Source organism: Pelophylax lessonae, assembly GCF_965119305.1.
Source record: "Pelophylax lessonae genome assembly, chromosome: 8".
Lineage (NCBI taxonomy): Eukaryota > Metazoa > Chordata > Amphibia > Anura > Ranidae > Pelophylax > Pelophylax lessonae.
The window spans coordinates 175,173,388-175,192,188 of NC_138775.1; positions in this window are offsets into that span (position 1 = coordinate 175,173,388).

The following is an 18,801-nucleotide window of genomic DNA, read 5'->3' on the forward strand; positions in this document are numbered from 1 at the left end:
GTTTGCTTTTTTCTCCTTCCATGCATCTTTTTGCTTTTTCTACTGGGAGATCTAAATTCAATGGCTGGGCGACCGGCAGGATAATCTAGATCCAGTGGTCCCCCTTATCCAACCAGCGAGCTCATGCAGACCGGAGCTTTGCGCAAGGTCGGCCGCGACATAGCCTCATATAAAGGCTCGCAGGGTCACATACGACCGGACGCTGGTCCAAGTCGCAGCGCCCCCTAGGCCAACAGCTCCTCTGCTGCAGTGGCGAGGAGTTCCCTCCTCCCCATCCAAAAAATTCCTCAGTTGAGCTAGGTTCCCCCCACTACTCTGTAAATGTTCCCTGGACCTGGAGTCTGGTGGGGGTCCTAATGCAGAATGCGCAGCGTAGACCACTGGCTGTCTCTCCTTTATCCCCCCTCTGTAGAGCTCTGGAGGTATGTCCTGCCCTAAGCAGTATGATGTGCAGTACCTTGAGTCTGGTTGGGGTCCCTGTGCCAAGGGCACAGCAGAGACCCCTGGGTATATGTCATGCCAAGTGCATTGCAGAGGGCGCAGCAGAGTTCCCTAGATGTAACTATTCCTGTGTGCGGTGTAGAGTACAGTACCTTGGGGGGGGGGGGGGTTCCCAATCCAGAGGGCACAGGGAGGATCCTCACAGTCTGTACTGAGCGTTCGGTGCAGTCTGCGGCTATGTTTAGGAAGTCCGTGACATCATGGTGGCCATCTTCCCATGGTTTGGCTTGGTCTCTGGCCGGTGGCCATGTTTGTGTAGTCTGTGATGTCAGAGCGGCCATTTTCCCTTAGTCCAGCGTGACGCTGGAGATGGCCGGAGCTGCGTGGTGATGCCAGGGCCCCTCCTCTTTCTCTTATTATATGGATGGACCCTGCTGGTATTTGCTGGGTCTGAATATTCGGCACTCCTTGGGGGTCCCTATTCTCTCTCTGCTAATAGGTGCCCTGAAAGTGGGGGTCCATAGTGGTGCCAAAAAAATGTTTTTGTGCTGAAGGGTCTCCTTTATCTTGATGGAGCCTCATGGTCCCATCTCTCTCACTGACCCCTCATGGAGGTGGCAGGTCCCTCCTTAGCCCCTCAATATTGCGCTGACTGTGGTCCTACAGTCCTTGGTATCCCGGGTGGAAGTGGCGTGTGAGAAAAGGCCCAGGAGGAAGTTCCCCCGACTTCTCTTGCTCAGTCTGTCTCATCCGATTCTGTGCCTGGCGCCGCCATGGACATTGCCCATCCAAAGGGACTTGATATCACGCACATATCGATAGTGAGGATGACTTCTCCGTGGTCGCAGCAGTAAATGAGAAGTCGCTGGTGAACACACTTATTACTGCGGTGTGCGAGACTTTAAACATGGAGGATGTGGCTGTCCCTTTTTTGGTACACACAAATCGTACGGCTAAGGTTTCCTTATCTTCCTTATTTTGACAGATTTATCTAGAAAGAGTGGGGGCAACCAAAGCAACCCTTTGTGGTCCCAAACATTTTTCAGTACGTTACCCCTTTGAGGAATCACTTTTAAAAAAGTGGACTAGTCCACCAGTGGTGGACTCTCTTGTTTCCAGGTTGAACAAAAGCAACCATGATCCCAGTAGCGGAATCCCCATCCTTTAAAGACCCGGCTGACAGGAAAGCCGAGACTGTGGTGCGCAGCATGTTTACTATGGCTGGTTTGGCATTGCGACCAGTCTTGGTCTCAGCCCTTGTGTCTCAGACCCTAACTGAATGGGCCAAGCTTTTGTGTCAGGGTCTGGGTATTGACCAGGGGCTGCAGTTTCTTATGTTATGCATCTTTGGATGCGGCTCCAATACTGTCCAAGCTCTCCATTTCAGCGGTGGTAAATAGGCACATGCTGTGGCTTAAGAAGTGATCTGTAGACTAAGCCTCTACGAAAGCTCTCATTGATCTGCCCTTTCAATTCGATTGCCTGTTTGGGGATACTCTGGATGAACTCATTAAGGGTCTTACGGGGGGTCACAGTCTAGGAAAGGGAAGGTGCCTTGTCGCAATCGTGGGCGCCCTCCTCCGCTCATAAAAAATGATTTCTCTTACGTCCTCTGACGGTCGCCGCCCACTCATACAGTCTTCACTTATGGGTATTGACCTCTTATCCACAGGAGCAAGCTAGGCACAAGATTTGTTAAAACACAAAATAATTTGCATAGACACACCTATAGGGGGCTGTCCCACGGGTCCAATACCCCCCCTGCTAGCAGCATTCCCAGTTTGTCTTTTGCCTAGTTCAGGAGTAGGCAGGCTTCCCTTAGCTGGGGCTACAGTCTCAACCTTTTTCTGTTTTCTTGATTTTTATTTTCTGCTAAGTGTTTTTTCTTTACACTAATAGCTTTTTATTTGTTCCTGCGCTTAGTTAGTCAGACTTCGGAAGACTACAGCATGTGCGGAGCTGGGAATCGGACTGGTTGTACTAGAGTCTTACGGAATCCCAGCCCGCCATTGAGCGTTTAGCAGGCTACGCGTACGCCCTGGCCTGGCAAACGACCTGTCCCTGTCCTCAGGGACGAAGCCCACGAAGTGGCCACTTCGGTAGGATGTCTCAACTACTGTACGCCATGTGTTGCTAGCATCCAATTTGGCTGACAGCACCCCCACCGCCAGGGGTGGGAGGCTTCCCGTCGCAGAGAGGCACCCATGCCTTCGCTGGATCGGTAAGTACCATGCTACCCCCTCTGTCTGTGACATTGTATGTCCGGGGTGTATGTGGGGCCTCTGTCAAGGGGATGGCAGTCTGCTTGGAGTCTGTTATCCCCATCATGTCTTTATGTCTGAGCCCCGCGTGTCCCTCCCGGTCCCTGCGGGGGCGCTATTGCGGTCAGGTCGCACTGTGGGGGGGTTGTGGGGGTCCCTGAAACCCTCGGTAATGTTTTGTGTACTTTTGGGGGTGCAGGCATGCTTGTGGGGGCCGCTGCGGTGCAAAAATCGCGGGGCCGCCATTTTGGGTGTGGGCAGGCTGTTTTGGCTTCAGTATGGGCATTCAGCAGCCATTTTCCCTGTAGTGTATTTGCGCCCTTTCGGGCGCCATCTTTAGTGTGGGCAATGTATTTGTGCATGTGCTCGGCGGCCATTTTCCTGGAGCCTCCCCATAGCTTTACATTGGCAACCATTTTTCCTTGGCTCAAGTCCTATTTTGGCCTCTAGCGGTGTGACATAATTTCCTTTCTACAGGCATCGAGCTGCAAGCGTGGTATTGTACAGCTACACTTCTGGGGGGCTTTTTCTGCTGTTTTTCAGGGGATATTACCTTTGCTGTTATATTCCTCACTGTTTGGTACCTCAGGGTAGTCCTCATTGAGGTGGGATTCGCCACTATCGCGGATTTAAAGGGCCAGCGGCAAAACATTTTTATGGAGTCCCAGGACAGCAAATTCCCCCCAGCCCTGGTGGAGGGTTCAGGTACGCCTGAATCTTCTGCGATGGGCTCCCTTACTGCTGCACTTGCGACTTTAGCGTCTAAAGTGGATCTGTTGATGTCTGAGCGGGCTTCTAAGAAAAGGCCCAGGCTTTCTCATTCTTCTGATTCAGAGCTAGATATGGTTGCCATGGACAGTGTACCCCCTGAGGGGTCTCAGTCCTCTCAGTCGGAAGGGGAGGCGGAGGATGAGGAGGGGGACGACTCCCGCCCTGGGACGGCCAGAGAATGCGCGGCTATGTCTGCGCTTATTAGTTCTCTTAAGGATACACTACATAGAGAGAAGCGGTCTTCTTTTGGGACCTGCAGAACCCAGAAAACGGCACAGGTGTTTCCCGTCCCGCTGAGTTTCATGAAACGGTGAACGAACAATGGCGCAATTTGAAGCGCAATTTTGTGGTACCAAAGCAGTTTCAGTACCGTTATCCCTTTGCTTCTCCAATGGATTCGTGCTGGACCGTGGCCCCTAAGGTGGATCACACGGTGTCCAGGTTGAACAAGTCCACTCTAATGCCCACGGAGGATTCTCCGGTGTTTAGGGACCATACGGATAGACGGGTGGAATCTCTTACTTGCCACTCCTATATGGTGGCGGGTTCTTTGATGAGACCTGTTTTCGCCTCTGTAATGGTCTCTCAGGCTGTGGTAGAGTGGGCCAAGGTGCTCAGACGCACCCTTGTGGCTGATTGCGCCCCTCCTGCTACTTTGGAGATGGTGGACCAAATTATTCAGGCTGTTCTATACCTGTGTGACGCGGCCTTGGATGAGGCCCCTTTAGTCTCACGACTATCTGCTGTCGCAGTGATAATCCGTCGTATGGTATGGCTAAAGAGCTGGTCGGCTGACCAGACTTCCAGGAAGACTGTCTGACATCCCTTATGCAGGGAATCGCCTTTTTGGGGACTCCCTGGACAAGTTGGTTAAGGGGGGTCACTGGGGGCAAAAGCACTCTGCTGCCTCAAGCACCCAAGGGTAATTTTTTTTTCCGCGGTAAGCGGGGCCCTTCCTTTAAACCTAATCAGGGGTCCTTTTGTGCCTTCAAGGCACAGGACAAGGGCAAATCTTTCAAGAGCGCGGGTGGCCAGAAGAAGCCTTGGGCGGGCAAGTCAAAAGCCGCCCCTGCTGGCACAGCAGCCCAGTCCGCCTCGACCTGAAGGGGCGCCCTCACCTGTTTCAGGGGTGGGGGGACGTCTGTGCGGTTTTCCCGAACCTTGGATGTCCCGGATTCAGGACAGGTGGGTTCAGGAACTCATTCGATCAGGGTACAAGATCAAATTCCTATTGCGTCCAGCGGACAGGTTCTTTCCCTCAAATCTTCATTTGACCCCAGATCGTTTACAAGATCTTCAACGGGCGGTTCAGGATCTCATCGCCCAGGGGATGATCGTCCCGGTGCCTCATCGGGACAGATTTTGGGGGTTTTACTCGAATCTGTTCACAGTGCCCAGAAAGGAGGGCAAGGTGCGTCCGGTTCTGGACTTGAAATCTCTGAACCCCTTCGTTCGGTGGTAGCCTCCCTGAGCCCGGAAGATCTCCTGGCTTAAATCGAACTCAAGGATGCATATCTACACATCCCCATATTCGAGGGTCATCAGAGGTACCTCCGTTCGCAATTGAGGAGGAACACTATCAGTTTGTGGCGTTACCCTTCGGTCTCACTTCGGCTCCAAGGGTGTTTACCAAAGTGTTGGCTCCGGTTCTGGCCCTGTTGCGGGCGCAGGGGATTGGGATCCTGGGATATCTGGACAATCTCCTGTTAAGATCGAGTTCCAGTCCAACTCTTGTTACGCGATCTGTCAACTGCGGTTCAGACGCTCCAGGAGTTTGGGTGGACCATCAACTTTCCGAAGTCGACATTGTCCCCTTCTGTTCGTCTTTCTTATTTAGGGATGGTCCTGGACTCCGCCCATGCAAAAGTTTTTCTGCCAGAGGACAAACTCCGGACTCTGCAGAACGAGGTCAGGTCCCTTAGGGACAATGATTCCTCATCGTTCTGGACCTGCTTGAGGTCCCTCGGTTTGATGGTGTCAGCCTCCGAGACGATACCATTTGCACAGTTCCACACACGATCTCTCCAAGCGGAGATCCTGGCCAGGTGGGACAGGCATCCTCATTCCTTGGAAAGGAGGATATCTTTGAGTCACCAAGTCAGAGAGGATCTTCTGTGGTGGCTCCAGTCTCCGGCTCTGACGGAGGGAAAATCCTTCCGGCCGTTGTGGACAGTGATCACCACGGACGCCAGCCTGGTGTGGCGTTCTGGGCACTCTGCCCAGGGCAATTGGTCGGAGGAGGAGTCCTCCCTGCCGATAAATATCTTGGAACTGCGAGCGATCAGACTATGCTTGCTCCGTTGGTCGGATCATCTTCGGGGCCGCCCTGTGCGTGTGCAGACAGACAACGCAACTGCGGCTGCTTACATCCATCACCAAGGGGGCACCAGGAGTGCCCGGGCAGCCCAGGAAGTGACCAAAATTCTGTCTTGGGCCGGGACGCAGATTTCAGCAGTTCACATTCCAGGTGTGGAGAACTGGCAGGCCGATTATCTGACCCGCCAGACCCTGGACCAGGGAGAATGGTCCTTACACCCGGAGGTGTTTCAGATGCTGTGCACGCGTTGGGGATCCCCGGATGTGGATCTGTTCGCGTAGGGTCTAGTCTAAACAATGTGGGAAGGTTCTGGCAGACGCCTCGGATGCGCTGGTGGTGCCCTGGAATCGGTATCGACTGATTTATGCCTTCCCCCCGATTCAGTTGTTGTCCAGGTTCCTTCGAAGGTTGGTCTCGGAACCGAAGTTGGTGATTCTGGTGGCCCCGGACTGGCCGCGCCGGTCTTGGTACGCGGACATCATGCAACTGGTTGTCGAGCCTCCCTGGCGGCTCCCATTACGAGACGATCTGCTGTCTCAGAGGCCGATCTTCCATCCTGCTTTACAGTCGCTGGCTTTAACGGCATGGCTGTTGAAAGCCAGGTCCTGAGAGATCAGGGTCTCTCGTCGACGGTCATTCCTACCCTACTCAAGGCTAGGAAGGCCTCGTCCGGTAAGATCTATTACCGTACTTGGAAGGCTTATTTTGCCTGGTGTGAATCGCAGGGTTTCCATCCTCGCTCCATTTCGGTGGTGAGGGTGTTAGCCTTCCTGCAATCCGGTGTGGACCAGCGTCTTGCGCTGACCACTCTTAAGGGTCAGTTGTCTGCCCTGGCAATCCTTTTCCAGCGCCCTTTGACGTCAAACTCTTTGATACGCACCTTTATTCAAGGGGTGTGTCATCTGGCTCCCCCTAGGAGAGCGCCTTTACCTCGGGATCTGAATTTGGTTCTGTCTGTTTTGCAACGTCCTCCTTTTGAGAACATCAGGGAGATTCCTCTGCCTGTGCTGTCACAGAAGGTTGCCTTTCTGGTGGCGATCACATCTGCCCGCAGAGTGTCGGAGTTGGCGGCCCTGTCCTGCCGCTCCCCTTACCTGGTTGTTCATAGGGATAAGGTGGTCTTGCGACCTCACCAATGTTTCCTTCCTAAGGTGGTATCCGATTTTCATCTTAACGAGGACATTGTCTTGCCTTCGCTGTGTGCGAATCCTAAACATCCTTAGGAGTTTGCCTTGCATTCCTTGGATGTGGTCCGGGCGATCAGGGTGTACCTGTCATCTACTGAATCCTTCAGAAAGTTGGATTCTCTTTTTGTCCTTCCCGAGGGCCCTCGGAAGGGTATGGTTGCGTCTGCGGCAACCATTTTGAAATGGATCAGACAGACGATAGTACAGGCCTATTCAATTAGGGAATGGATGCCACCCTTCCATGTCATGGCGTACTCTACCAGAGCGGTGAGTGCGTCATGGGCCTTCCGACATCATGCATCGGTGGCCCAGGTGTGCAAGGCAGCGACTTGGTCGCCCGTGCACACTTTTTCCAAATTTTACAAACTTGATGTTTTGGCATCTACAGATGCCTCCTTTGGCCGCAAAGTTCTGTACGCGGCAGTGCCTTGAAGGGGACATGGCGTTAGCCTGTCCCCGTCTGTTGGGGTTTGTTCCCCTTTGTTGATTTGCTTTCCTGGATTTGTTTGCTCCAGTTGAGCTTTTCTGTTACCCAGCATTTTTACCTTTCTGGTTCAGATAAGGTTCCTTTCTCTGACCTGGGTGCTGCGTTGCATTTGTGACGGTTGCGCTTCCCACCCCTCATGTCTACACTGCTTTGGGACATCCTATAAGTGAAGACTGTATGAGTGGGCGGCGACTGTCAGTGGACTCAGAGAAAGGAATTTTACGGTAAGTTCTCCCGGGGCTGCAGACAAGAGAAATAGATCTTTAAAGTCTTCCCCGGAAGGTTCCAAGCAACCTTGGTCTGGTAAGCCTAGATCTGGTTTCTCCAGACCTGCAGACAAGACCCCTTCAGCATGAAGATCAAGAGCTGCCCTTACCCATGACTGGGGGTGGCATCTTGGCTGGTTTCCGGCCTCGTTGACCTCCCTTCTTGAGCGTCAAGGAGTTCCAAGAAATTATCCTCTTCTTGGGTACCAAAATAGGGGGCAGAGTTTGTCCGTTTCCGTGGTTCTAGGTCCTGAGTCTCCTTGTGCAGATAGAATTCCTGCAAAGGTTCAGGTGAGGTCCGAATTACCCAAGGTTCGCCCTATCCCTGTCCAGGAAATTAAATTACCTAGGTCTGGTCATATTTCTTACCAGGGTGGCCCTTCCTTTGGACAAATTTTGTGAACCACAGGCTGTGATTCGCTGGCTGCTGTCACACAGACTGTTTTCTCTCCCGACTTGCATACAGGTTCTGGGTCTGTATGCAGCTCCTTCAGCAGGTTTGGCTCCACAGGAGGATACCGAGGTCTGTGGCGAAATCACGGGTTCCTCTGGAAGATGTCCTAGGGGCACTGTAAGGCCAGCAGCATCTTTGGCTCAAGCCGCGGTTCCTGCAAAGAATCAAGGGGGACGGTCTTCCAATCATTCTGGGGGCCATAAACGTCCCTTGGGGGCTACCTCTTAGAGAGGACCAGTTGTTCCAAGGGCTGATCTACCATCCTGCTTTACAGTTGCTGGTTTAAATGGCTTAGCTATTGAGAGCCAGGTACTGAAGGATAGAGGTTTATCTGGATCAGTGATCCCTACTATGGTGAAGGTGAGGAAGTCATCTTCTAGCAAGATATACTATCGTATTTGGAAAGCATACATTTCTTGGTGTCCAACAGTATGCGTTAAAAACAGGGGTCTTTAAGGTCTAAAGGGTGTCATTAAGAAGGGGTGGGCTCCTTTCAGGAGCTTTTGATACTTCTAATACTGCTTGCCATTAAACTGAAAACCTATAGCAGAGTGGGGGTTATATACCAGCTGAGGACAGCCAAACGGCGTAGCTAGGTTTATTTGTTCTGCCTAGTACTACTCCTGCAGTAGGTGATATAACCCTGTTGTTATGATTTATGGAGCGCTGTATCTGGCAAACTCAGAAAAATAGATTTCTCTATCGTTCATTGACAGACGCAGCTCCATATTCTTCTTGACCATTGGGTTATGCTGCCCCCTACAGGAGTAGGACACTAGGCAGGAAAAATCTTTACCACGCCTATGGGGCAGTCCCTGCAGGCATACACCCACTCACTCTGCTATACGATTCAGTTTGTTACTCCCTAATTTAGGAGTAGGACCCGGCTGGGATTTCTGTCTTAGCTTGTCTTTTTTATTTTAAAGTGAACCTTTGTTAAAAATAAAATTAATTTTTTTTTAGCTGGTTATGTTCCTGAGAGAACTGCAATTTAACAGCCGGACTGGGTTTTGGACTGGATATCCTAGATCCTTAAGGTCTCCCAGCCTGGCCAGCAAACATGTGCAGGTTATAGCCCAGAGCAGGCCTTACTATGACGGAACTCCAATGGATGGGGGGCTGGTCCACTAGTGAAACACCTCGCCGGGACGCACACGACCTGGCTCTGTCTGAGTCGCAGCGTACTCCTTGGCCGTCGGCACCCCCATCCCGAGTGGTGAGGTAGTCTGTCTGAAGTGGCACCCATCCAAGGTCGTTGGTATGGTGAGTAATGTCCTCCCATAGCTCTGGCGGTCTCAGGGCAGACCTGGGCCCCTCCCTGAGAAGGTCGGACCCTCTGTTACCCCTTATTCCCTCTGGCCTCTGGGTACCAGGCCCCCCAAGGCCTCCCTCCCCACCATTATAGAGGTTCCTACCTCAGTCAGCGACGGGGGTCCTTGGGGGGAGGGGGGGGTTGACACGCTGATGCAGCGTAATTGTTTGGACTTCTTAGGGGGTCCTGGGGACCGTATGGCGCCCCTAGGGGGCCGCCATTTTACGCTAGAATCATTCAGTCTCATTTTGCAGAAGTTCCCATTGAAATACATGGACAGCCATGTTTTTGTGGTTTCCCCATAGGAATGCATTGGGCAGCCATAGTCTTGGGAGTCCGCTAACGCTGGACAGCAGAGAGCAGCTAGGCCTTTACTCTAGTGATGACCCAGGTACTCAATCTTCCTGTGATGATCATTTTTTCTGCACAGCAGACCGATCCTGTTCTCCTCCATATCGAATGGTGGTATGTCTATTGGGGTCCCTGTAGGTCTCTCTCTCTCACCCTGCTATCTGCAGTGCTAGTGGCTGGGACTTGTAGTACCGCTGGTGCAGCAGAGTGGGTCATTTTATCCGTAGTTTTCTTAAAGGGACACTGTGCTAGTCCAGGGTTCATATGGACTCCCAGGAACAAATTTATCTACAGATCCCCTCCTTGCGGTTGTGGTTACCTCGGTTCGCAACTCCTGTCTGCCTAACGGCAGTTTTGGTAAACCTGGTGTCAAAAGTGGATTTGGTTTTAAAAAAATGCCACTAGTAAAAAGCGCCCTATGCCCTCCCCTATCACTGTATCCTCAGATTCTGAGGTGGATCTGGCCGCCGCGGATGCATGTCACCCTGAGGGTTGCAGCCATGCGGGAAAGCACACTGGTGGAGGCACTTTTATAGTGTCAGTGCGGGAAATTTTAAAAATGGCGGATGATTCTGCAGCGTCAGGGACGCAGGTGTCATTTGGCACTCGCAAATCCCAGAAGTCGGGCAAGGTTTTCCCTTGTCCTAAACTTTTTGACAAAATTGTCTCACCAATGTGGGCGCCTCAAACAGGTGTTAGTGGTGCTGAAGCGTTTTAAGAGGCACTATCCATTCGCGGACGCGGTATCCACAAAATGGACTGTTCCACCGAAGGTGGACAATCTGGTCTCCAGACTGAACAAATCTACTGTGGTCCTGGTGGAGAAGTCCCTGGTCTTTACAGACCCTGTGTATAAAAGGATTGAGTCTCTGTCCCGCCACTTACATGTATTAGCGGGCTCAATGCTTAAACCTATCTTCGTGATCACTCTGGTGTCCCAGACCATAACAAAATGGGCAAAGTTACTAAAAAGTGACCTAGAAACAGAACAGCTCCCTATGGGCCTGGCAGACCTACAGACCAAATAGTCCAAGCCCTACTATTTATATGTGATGCCTCGCTAGATGCAGCCAGAGTATCCGCAGTGGAGGTAGCTATTAGATGCATGGTGTGGCTAAAAAACTGGTCTGCAGATCAGGCTTCCCTTTACGGGGGATTCCCTTTAAAGGGAAATTCTTGTCAAGTGGAACAAAGAACCTAAATCCTTGGACACTGATTCGGTTGAGTCACAGCACAAAGAGTGCTTTTCAAGAGTGGCTTCGCTCATTGACCCTACGCCAGGGCAAGTCCTTTCTCCCATTGTTTTAGATCGTGGTAACCACGAATGCCAGCCTATCCAGCTGGGGAGGAGTGCTTGGGAAGCTGTGTGTCCAGGAATCCTGGACCGTGGAGGAGTCTAGACTACCAATCCATATTCTGGAACTAAGAGCAATAATGCTTTGCCTCAGTCACTAGACAAATCATTTACAGGGTTGTCCAGTTCGGGATTCAATTGGACAATGCCATGGCCGTGGCTTACGTCAATCATCAAGGGGGCACCAAGAGTGTCTTGACCTGATCCTGAAATGGGCAGAAAATTCTGTTCCAGTCTTTTCCGCTGTGCATATCCCAGGAGGGGAGAACTGGCAGGCGGATTACCTGAGTCTTCAGGTGTTGGATCAGGGGGAATGGTCCCTGCACCCGGAGGTGTTTCGCCTGCTGTGTGTCTGGTGAGGGACACCCAATGTCGACCTGTTAGCCTCCAGACTCAACAAGAATGTACAGAGGTTTATGGCAGGTCTCGGGATCCTCTAGCCATTGACACAGATGCACTGGTGGCTCCTTTGGGTCAGTATTGGCTGATCTGTGCGTTTCCTCCACTGAAACTCCTGCCGAGGCTTCTGCGCAGAATAGAGGTGGAAAGGATTCCGGTCATTCTGGTGGCCCCAGATTGACCTCGTCGGTTTTGGTACGCATATCTGGTAAGGTTGGTCACCGATGCTCCTTGGAGACTTCCTCTCAGGGAAGATCTGCTGTCTCCAGGTGCCGATCTTCAATCCTGCTTTACAGTTGCTGGCTTTAATGGCGTGGCTGTTGAAAGTCGGGTATCGAAGGACAGGGGTCTTTCTGACTCAGTGATTCATTCCTATGCTGTTGAAAGCTTGAAAATCTATATCCAGGAAGATCTATCATTATATGTGGAATCGTACATCTCGTGGTGTGAATCACTGAAGGTGCATCCATGCTCCTTTACGGTGGCTAGGATTTTGACTTTTCTTCAAAGAGGGGTTGAGCAGCGGTTGGCCTTGGGTACCATTTAAGGCCAAGTGTCTGCTTTGACTGTGTTTTTTCAATGCCCTTTAGCTAGGCATACTTTGATTCCCACTTTTATTTAAAGGGTTCGCCATGTGGCTCCTCCGCGATGATCCCCGTTACCTCCGTGGGATCTTAACTTGGTACTGTCTGTTCTTCAAAAATCTCCCTTTGAGAACATTAGGTAGATTCTTCTGCTTACACTGTCACAGAAGGTAGCCTTTGTGGTGGCTATTACCTCTGCTTGCAGAGTATCTGAATTGGGGGCGCTATAGAGCCGTTCACCTTATCGGGTGGTCCACAGAGATAAGGTGGTACTTTGACCTATCAGTCGTTTCTTCCTAAGGTGGTTTCTGATTTCTATTTGAATGAACACGTTATGCTGTCTTCACTCTGTCCTAAGCCCAAGCATCCCAAGGAAATTGCCTTGCATTCTTTGGATGTGGTTCGGGCAGTTAGGCTGGCCATACACTATACAATTTTCTTATTCAATTTCCTTTAGATTTACCATAAACTATGTAGTGCAAGGGCCTGCCTGACTGCATACAAATTGAAAGTGTTTAGGTTTGACCCTATATTACATGGTTTTGGTAAATCTAAAGGAAAGTTGAACGAGAAAATTGTATAGTGTATGGCCAGCCTTAGTCTAAAAGCTAATAATGCCTGTAAAGGAACACTAATGGTTTGGGGTTGGTTGAGAGGAGCTCCAGCTGTAAATAACCTGGAGTGTCAGAGAGGAGAAAAGCCCTAGCTGCTAGGAGTGTGAGGGGTAAGTGAAGTAAAATTGCTTTTCCTAATTGTAACTGGGTTATATGCAGCTACCTTCAAGTGATTCGAGATTGACAAAAAAGAGAGGCTGCAAAGACATACAGGTCCTTCTAAAAAAATTAGCATATTGTGATAAAGTTCATTATTTTCTGTAATGTACTGATAAACATTAGACTTAGGGTTTACCTAGCGGCTACTTAATCTTTCAGGAAATCAGATTCTCTTTTTGTCCTCATGGAAAGGACCTTGAAAGGGATTGGCTGCGTCGGCCGTGACCATATCCAGATGGATCAGGCAGATGTTGCTACAGGCCTATTCACTGAAGGGTCAGGTTACAGTACACCTTGTCCTGTGAAGGCGCATTCTACTAAGGCGCTGAGTGCCTCTTGGGCTTTTTGCCATCAGGCGTCAGTAATGCATGTTTGCAAGGCGGCAACTTGGTCGTCTGTGCACACGTTCACAAAATTCTAGATGTAGATGTGTTGGCATCCTCAGATGCTTCTTTTGGCCACAAGGTTTTGCAGGCTGCTGTTTAAAAGAGAAAATATTCCCTTTGAGGGTGTATGTTTTCTAGATGAGCTCCCAGTTGTTCCTGGTTGAGCTCCATGTTCACTGGTTGGCTAAGTTTAGCCTTTGGGGAATTACGTTCTTTTCTGCGTTGTTTTCCCACCCCTCATGCAAATACTGCTTTGGGACGTCCCAATGGTCAAGAAGAATATGGAGCTGCGTCTGTCAATGAACAATAGAGAACTGGATTTTTGATTTATCATAAAATCCATTTCTCTGAAGATCGACAGACACAGCACCCGCCCCTCTATTTCCGAGTGGAATGGGATTTATTCTTCTAAACAGTGCTTGCAACAAAATTGAATCTTATAGCAGAGTGAGTGGGTGTATGCCTGAAATGACTGCCCTATAGGCGTGGTAAAGATTTTTCCTGCCTAGTGTCCTACTCCTGTAGGGGGCAGCATAGCCCAATGGTCAAGAAAAATACGGAGCTGTGTCTGTCAATGAACTTCAGAGAAAAGGATTTTACGGTAAGTCAAAAATTAAATGTTTTGGCCTAAAAGCGAAACTAACATTGCACATCACCCTTAACACACCCCCCTCCCCCCCATAAAATTTGGTGGCAGCATCATGTTGTGGGGATGCTTTTCTTCAGCCGGGTCAGGGAAGCTGATTGGAGTTAATGGGGAAATGGATGGAGCCAACGGAAGGAAAGAAAACCCGTTAGAGTCTGCAAATGACTTTCCAGCAGGACAACGACCCTAAACTTACAGCCCAAGCTACAATGGAATGGTTTAGATCAAAGCATATTCATGTGTTAGAATGGCCCGGTGAAAGTCCATACCTAAATGTGACTGAGAAACTGTGGCAGGACTTGAAAATTGCTGCTCACAGATGCCATCCATTGGTTCCATCCAATCTGATGAAGCTTGAGCTAATTTTCAAAGAAGAATGGGCAAAAATGTCACTCTCTAGATGTGCAAAGCTAGTAGAGACATACACAAAAAAAATTTGCAGCTATAATAGCAGCGAACGCTGGTTCTACAAAGTATTGACACAGGGGGGCTGATTGCCATTTACCATTTCCCTTCCACTTCACAATTATGTGCCACTTTGTGTTGGTCTATCACTTAAAATTCAATTTAAATTTCAAGAGGTATGAATACTTTTTTAAGGCACTGTATAATGATATGATGGCAACAACAATGATTTCTGTAGACAAAAAAAGCTATCCCCTGAAAAGAGACAAAAACTAAAAAAGGGGGAGGAGTATGTGTATGAGTGGATTAGAAAAGCTATAAAAAAAGCTATATATACCATCCAATGCCAATTTACTGTCAAATGCACAGAGATTTTGTGTATAATAGGGGTCAACGTGAGTGGAGTCTCACCGGCCCATGGGAGGACCACCAACTTCACCACAAAGAGCAAACAAAAGAAGGTAACCATTTTTAGTCTTAAGCATGAAGGATAGCTGGCTTAAACCATACCATGTCAGACTATGAAGCAATTGAGTTAGATAACAAGAATCTTAAACAGGGGCTTACCTAGTAAAAGTGAGTGTTGATGTAATGTGTAGGTGTTCCAATTTTCATATTCATCAACTAGCATGTCAAAGGGATGATATGTCACTAGGATTAAATGTATGCATTTTGTAAAGATCTATGGATGTCTATATACACTATATTAAATGCTCCCAAGGTTAAAGCTCATAAATAGGTTCCTATATATGGATAGATATATAAAATGGGTACACCCAAGTTATGGATCAAAAGTGTGTAAAGCTACTATCCGACCAAAGTTCAGTATGTCCCTTCATATTGATCCAACACATTGGCGTCCAAACAATGTTATACAAACAGCCTCTTATATATATACCGCTCTCCTATGGGTGGTTACCTCCAGAGGCCACCCTCTTCTCCTGGATATGGACCAATAAAAGTCCAGGTGAGGTGGGCTGATCTGCTTCTTTAACCATTTAGATGACCTTGGATAGATGGGGCTCCCTGGGTTGTAACCCATCCCAGGGTCTGCTGATGAAACCTGCTCAGCACATCACTGCTGATCCTCTATGCGCTCCGCACTGGACAGTAGGCTGGGAAAAAGGGGCGGGGTTTAAGACCTCATATGTAGGTGTCATGTCTGCCGCCTATCATTCTCAGTCTATGTGCATTTCACACTGGATTGCAGCTAGGAGGAAAGGGGCTGGAGATGTTTTGCTCGCCATTACGTCTGCTTCCTGTTAAATTGTGTTCCACACACAGATACATGGGGTGACGTAGTACGGATTTCTCTGAAACGTGTTGGTCTTCACAACACGTTTTTAAAGGACTACCATATTATATACCCATTATTTCCCACTATGGACACTAAGTTGTAGTAACGATGCCCATGTTTGTGATTTTAACCGGATTTTAATTGGAAGTAATAAAGTTTTGTATATTCTTTTGGGAGGTTTTGTTGTATGCATTTGTGTACTGGAGGGTTTACATCTGGTTGCTTCTTTAAGAATAAGGCTGGCCATACACTATACAATTTTCTTATTCAATTTCCTTTAGATTTACCTTAAACTATGTAGTGCAAGGGCCTGCCTGACTGCATACAAATTGAAAGTGTTTAGGTTTGACCCTATATTACATGGTTTTGGTAAATCTAAAGGAAAGTTGAACAAGAAAATTGTATAGTGTATGGCCAGCCTTAGTCTAAAAGCTAATAATGCCTGTAAAGGAACACTAATGGTTTGGGGTTGGTTGAGAGGAGCTCCAGCTGTAAATAACCTGGAGTGTCAGAGAGGAGAAAAGCCCTAGCTGCTAGGAGTGTGAGGGGTAAGTGAAGTAAAATTGCTTTTCCTAATTGTAACTGGGTTATATGCAGCTACCTTCAAGTGATTCGAGATTGACAAAAAAGAGAGGCTGCAAAGACATACAGGTCCTTCTAAAAAAATTAGCATATTGTGATAAAGTTCATTATTTTCTGTAATGTACTGATAAACATTAGACTTTCATATATTTTAGATTCATTACACACAACTGAAGTAGTGCAAGCCTTTTATTGTTTTAATATTGATGATTTTGGCATACAGCTCATGAAAAACCAAAATTCCTATCTCAAAAAATTAGCATATTTCATCCGACCAATAAAAAAAAAGTGTTTTTAATACAAAAAAAGTCAACCTTCAAATAATTATGTTTAGTTATGCACTCAGTACTTGGTCGGGAATCCTTTTGCAGAAATGACTGCTTCAATGCGGTGTGGCATGGAGGCAATCAGCCTGTGACACTGCTGAGGTGTTATGGAGGCCCAGGATGCTTCGATAGCGACCTTGAGCTCATCCAGAGTGTTGGGTCTTGCGTCTCTCAACTTTCTCTTCACAACATCCCACAGCTCTATGGGGTTCAGGTCAGGAGAGTTGGCAGGCCAATTGAGCACAGTAATACCATGGTCAGTAAACCATTTACCATTGGTTTTGGCACTGTGAGCAGGTGCCAGATCGTGCTGAAAAATCTTCATCTCCATAAAGCTTTTCAGCAGATGGAAGCATGAAGTGCTCCAAAATCTCCTGATAGCTAGCTGCATTGACCCTGCCCTTGATAAAACACAGTGGACCAACACCAGCAGCTGACATGGCACCCCAGACCATCACTGACTGTGGGTACTTGACACTGGACTTCAGGCATTTTGGCATTTCCCTCTCCCCAGTCTTCCTCCAGACTCTGGCACCTTGATTTCCGAATGACATGCAAAATTTGCTTTCATCCAAAAAAGTACTTTGGACCACTGAGCAACAGTCCAGTGCTGCTTCTCTGTAGCCCAGGTCAGGCGCTTCTGCCGCTGTTTCTGGTTCAAAAGTGGCTTGACCTGGGGAATGCGGCACCTGTAGCCCATTTCCTGCACACGCCTGTACACGGTGGCTCTAGATATTTCTACTCCAGACTCAGTCCACTGTTTCCGCAGGTCCCCCAAGGTCTGGAATCGGTCCTTCTCCACAATCTTCCTCAGGGTCCGGTCACCTCTTCTCGTTGTGCAGCGTTTTCTGCCACACTTTTTCCTTCCCACAGACTTCTCACTGAGGTGCCTTGATACAGCACTCTGGGAACAGCCTATTCGTTCAGAAATTTTTTCTGTGTCTTACCCTCTTGCTTGAGGGTGTCAATGATGGCCTTCTGGACAGCAGTCAGGTCGGCAGTCTTACCCATGATTGCGGTTTTGAGTAATGAACCAGGCTGGGAGTTTTTAAAAGCCTCAGGAATCTTTTGCAGGTGTTTAGAGTTAATTAGTTGATTCAGATGATTAGGTTAATAGCTTGTTTAGAGAACCTTTTCATGATATGCTAATTTTTTGAGATGGGAATTTTGGTTTTTCATGAGCTGTATGCCAAAATCATCAATATTAAAACAATAAAAGGCTTGCACTACTTTTGTGTGTACACAAAAGTGTTACAGTTTTGTGTTACAGTTACAGTTACTACAGTTGTGTGTAACGAATCTAAAATATATGAAAGTCTAATGTTTATCAGTACATTACAGAAAATAATGAACTTTATCACAATATGCTAATTTTTTGAGAAGGACCTGTATATAACATCTCTGCTCCCATCTAATCTCTGTTTTCTAGCAAGCAATAGGGAAATCATACGAATAGAAGGAAATGTCATGTACTGTTTATTTTTTGCTAGTGTCCTTTAGCGATGGACCTCTTCTCTATTCTGAAGAAACTTGCCTTTTAGAGAGGGTTTTCTCTCTGAATCGGGGGTTTCTCAACTGGGGTTTGAAGTCCCCAGGGGTTTGTACTGCAATCTACCCATCATTCGAAGGCAGAAGATGGGTAGATCACATCCTGACATTTCCCCTGCATGGAGAGAGGTGCAAATAAGCAACAAGTGTCTTTATTATTTCTACTACTGAGTGACAAGTACAGGGCCAGAAGTCCTTTAAACTTTCATGCCAGGGTGTCTATTTCAGTCTCCCCTTTGGGCTATGATGACTATTATCCACCCTTCCGGTGGTACAATAATTCCTCCATGATGGCCAGGGTTGATTGTGGAATTAGCACAAACATTCCCCTCTTCACGGAACGGCACATTAATGCACCAGTGCTGCATTCTGTAGAGGTCACTGGGCTTGTACTCTCTTCCTCACTTGCAGCATACAGGTGCTCTATCCCTTCATCCCAAGGTATTGAGGCACTGAGGATGCCCTCCTATCTCTTCACACCAAGGTATTGAGGCACTGAGGGTGCCCTCCTACCCTACCACTCAATGGTATCGAGGCACTGAGGATGCCCTCATATCCTTCAACCCCAAGGTATCGAGACACTGAGGATTCCCTCCTATCCCTTCATCCCAAGGTATTGAGGCACTGAGGATTCCCTCCTATCCCTTCATCCCA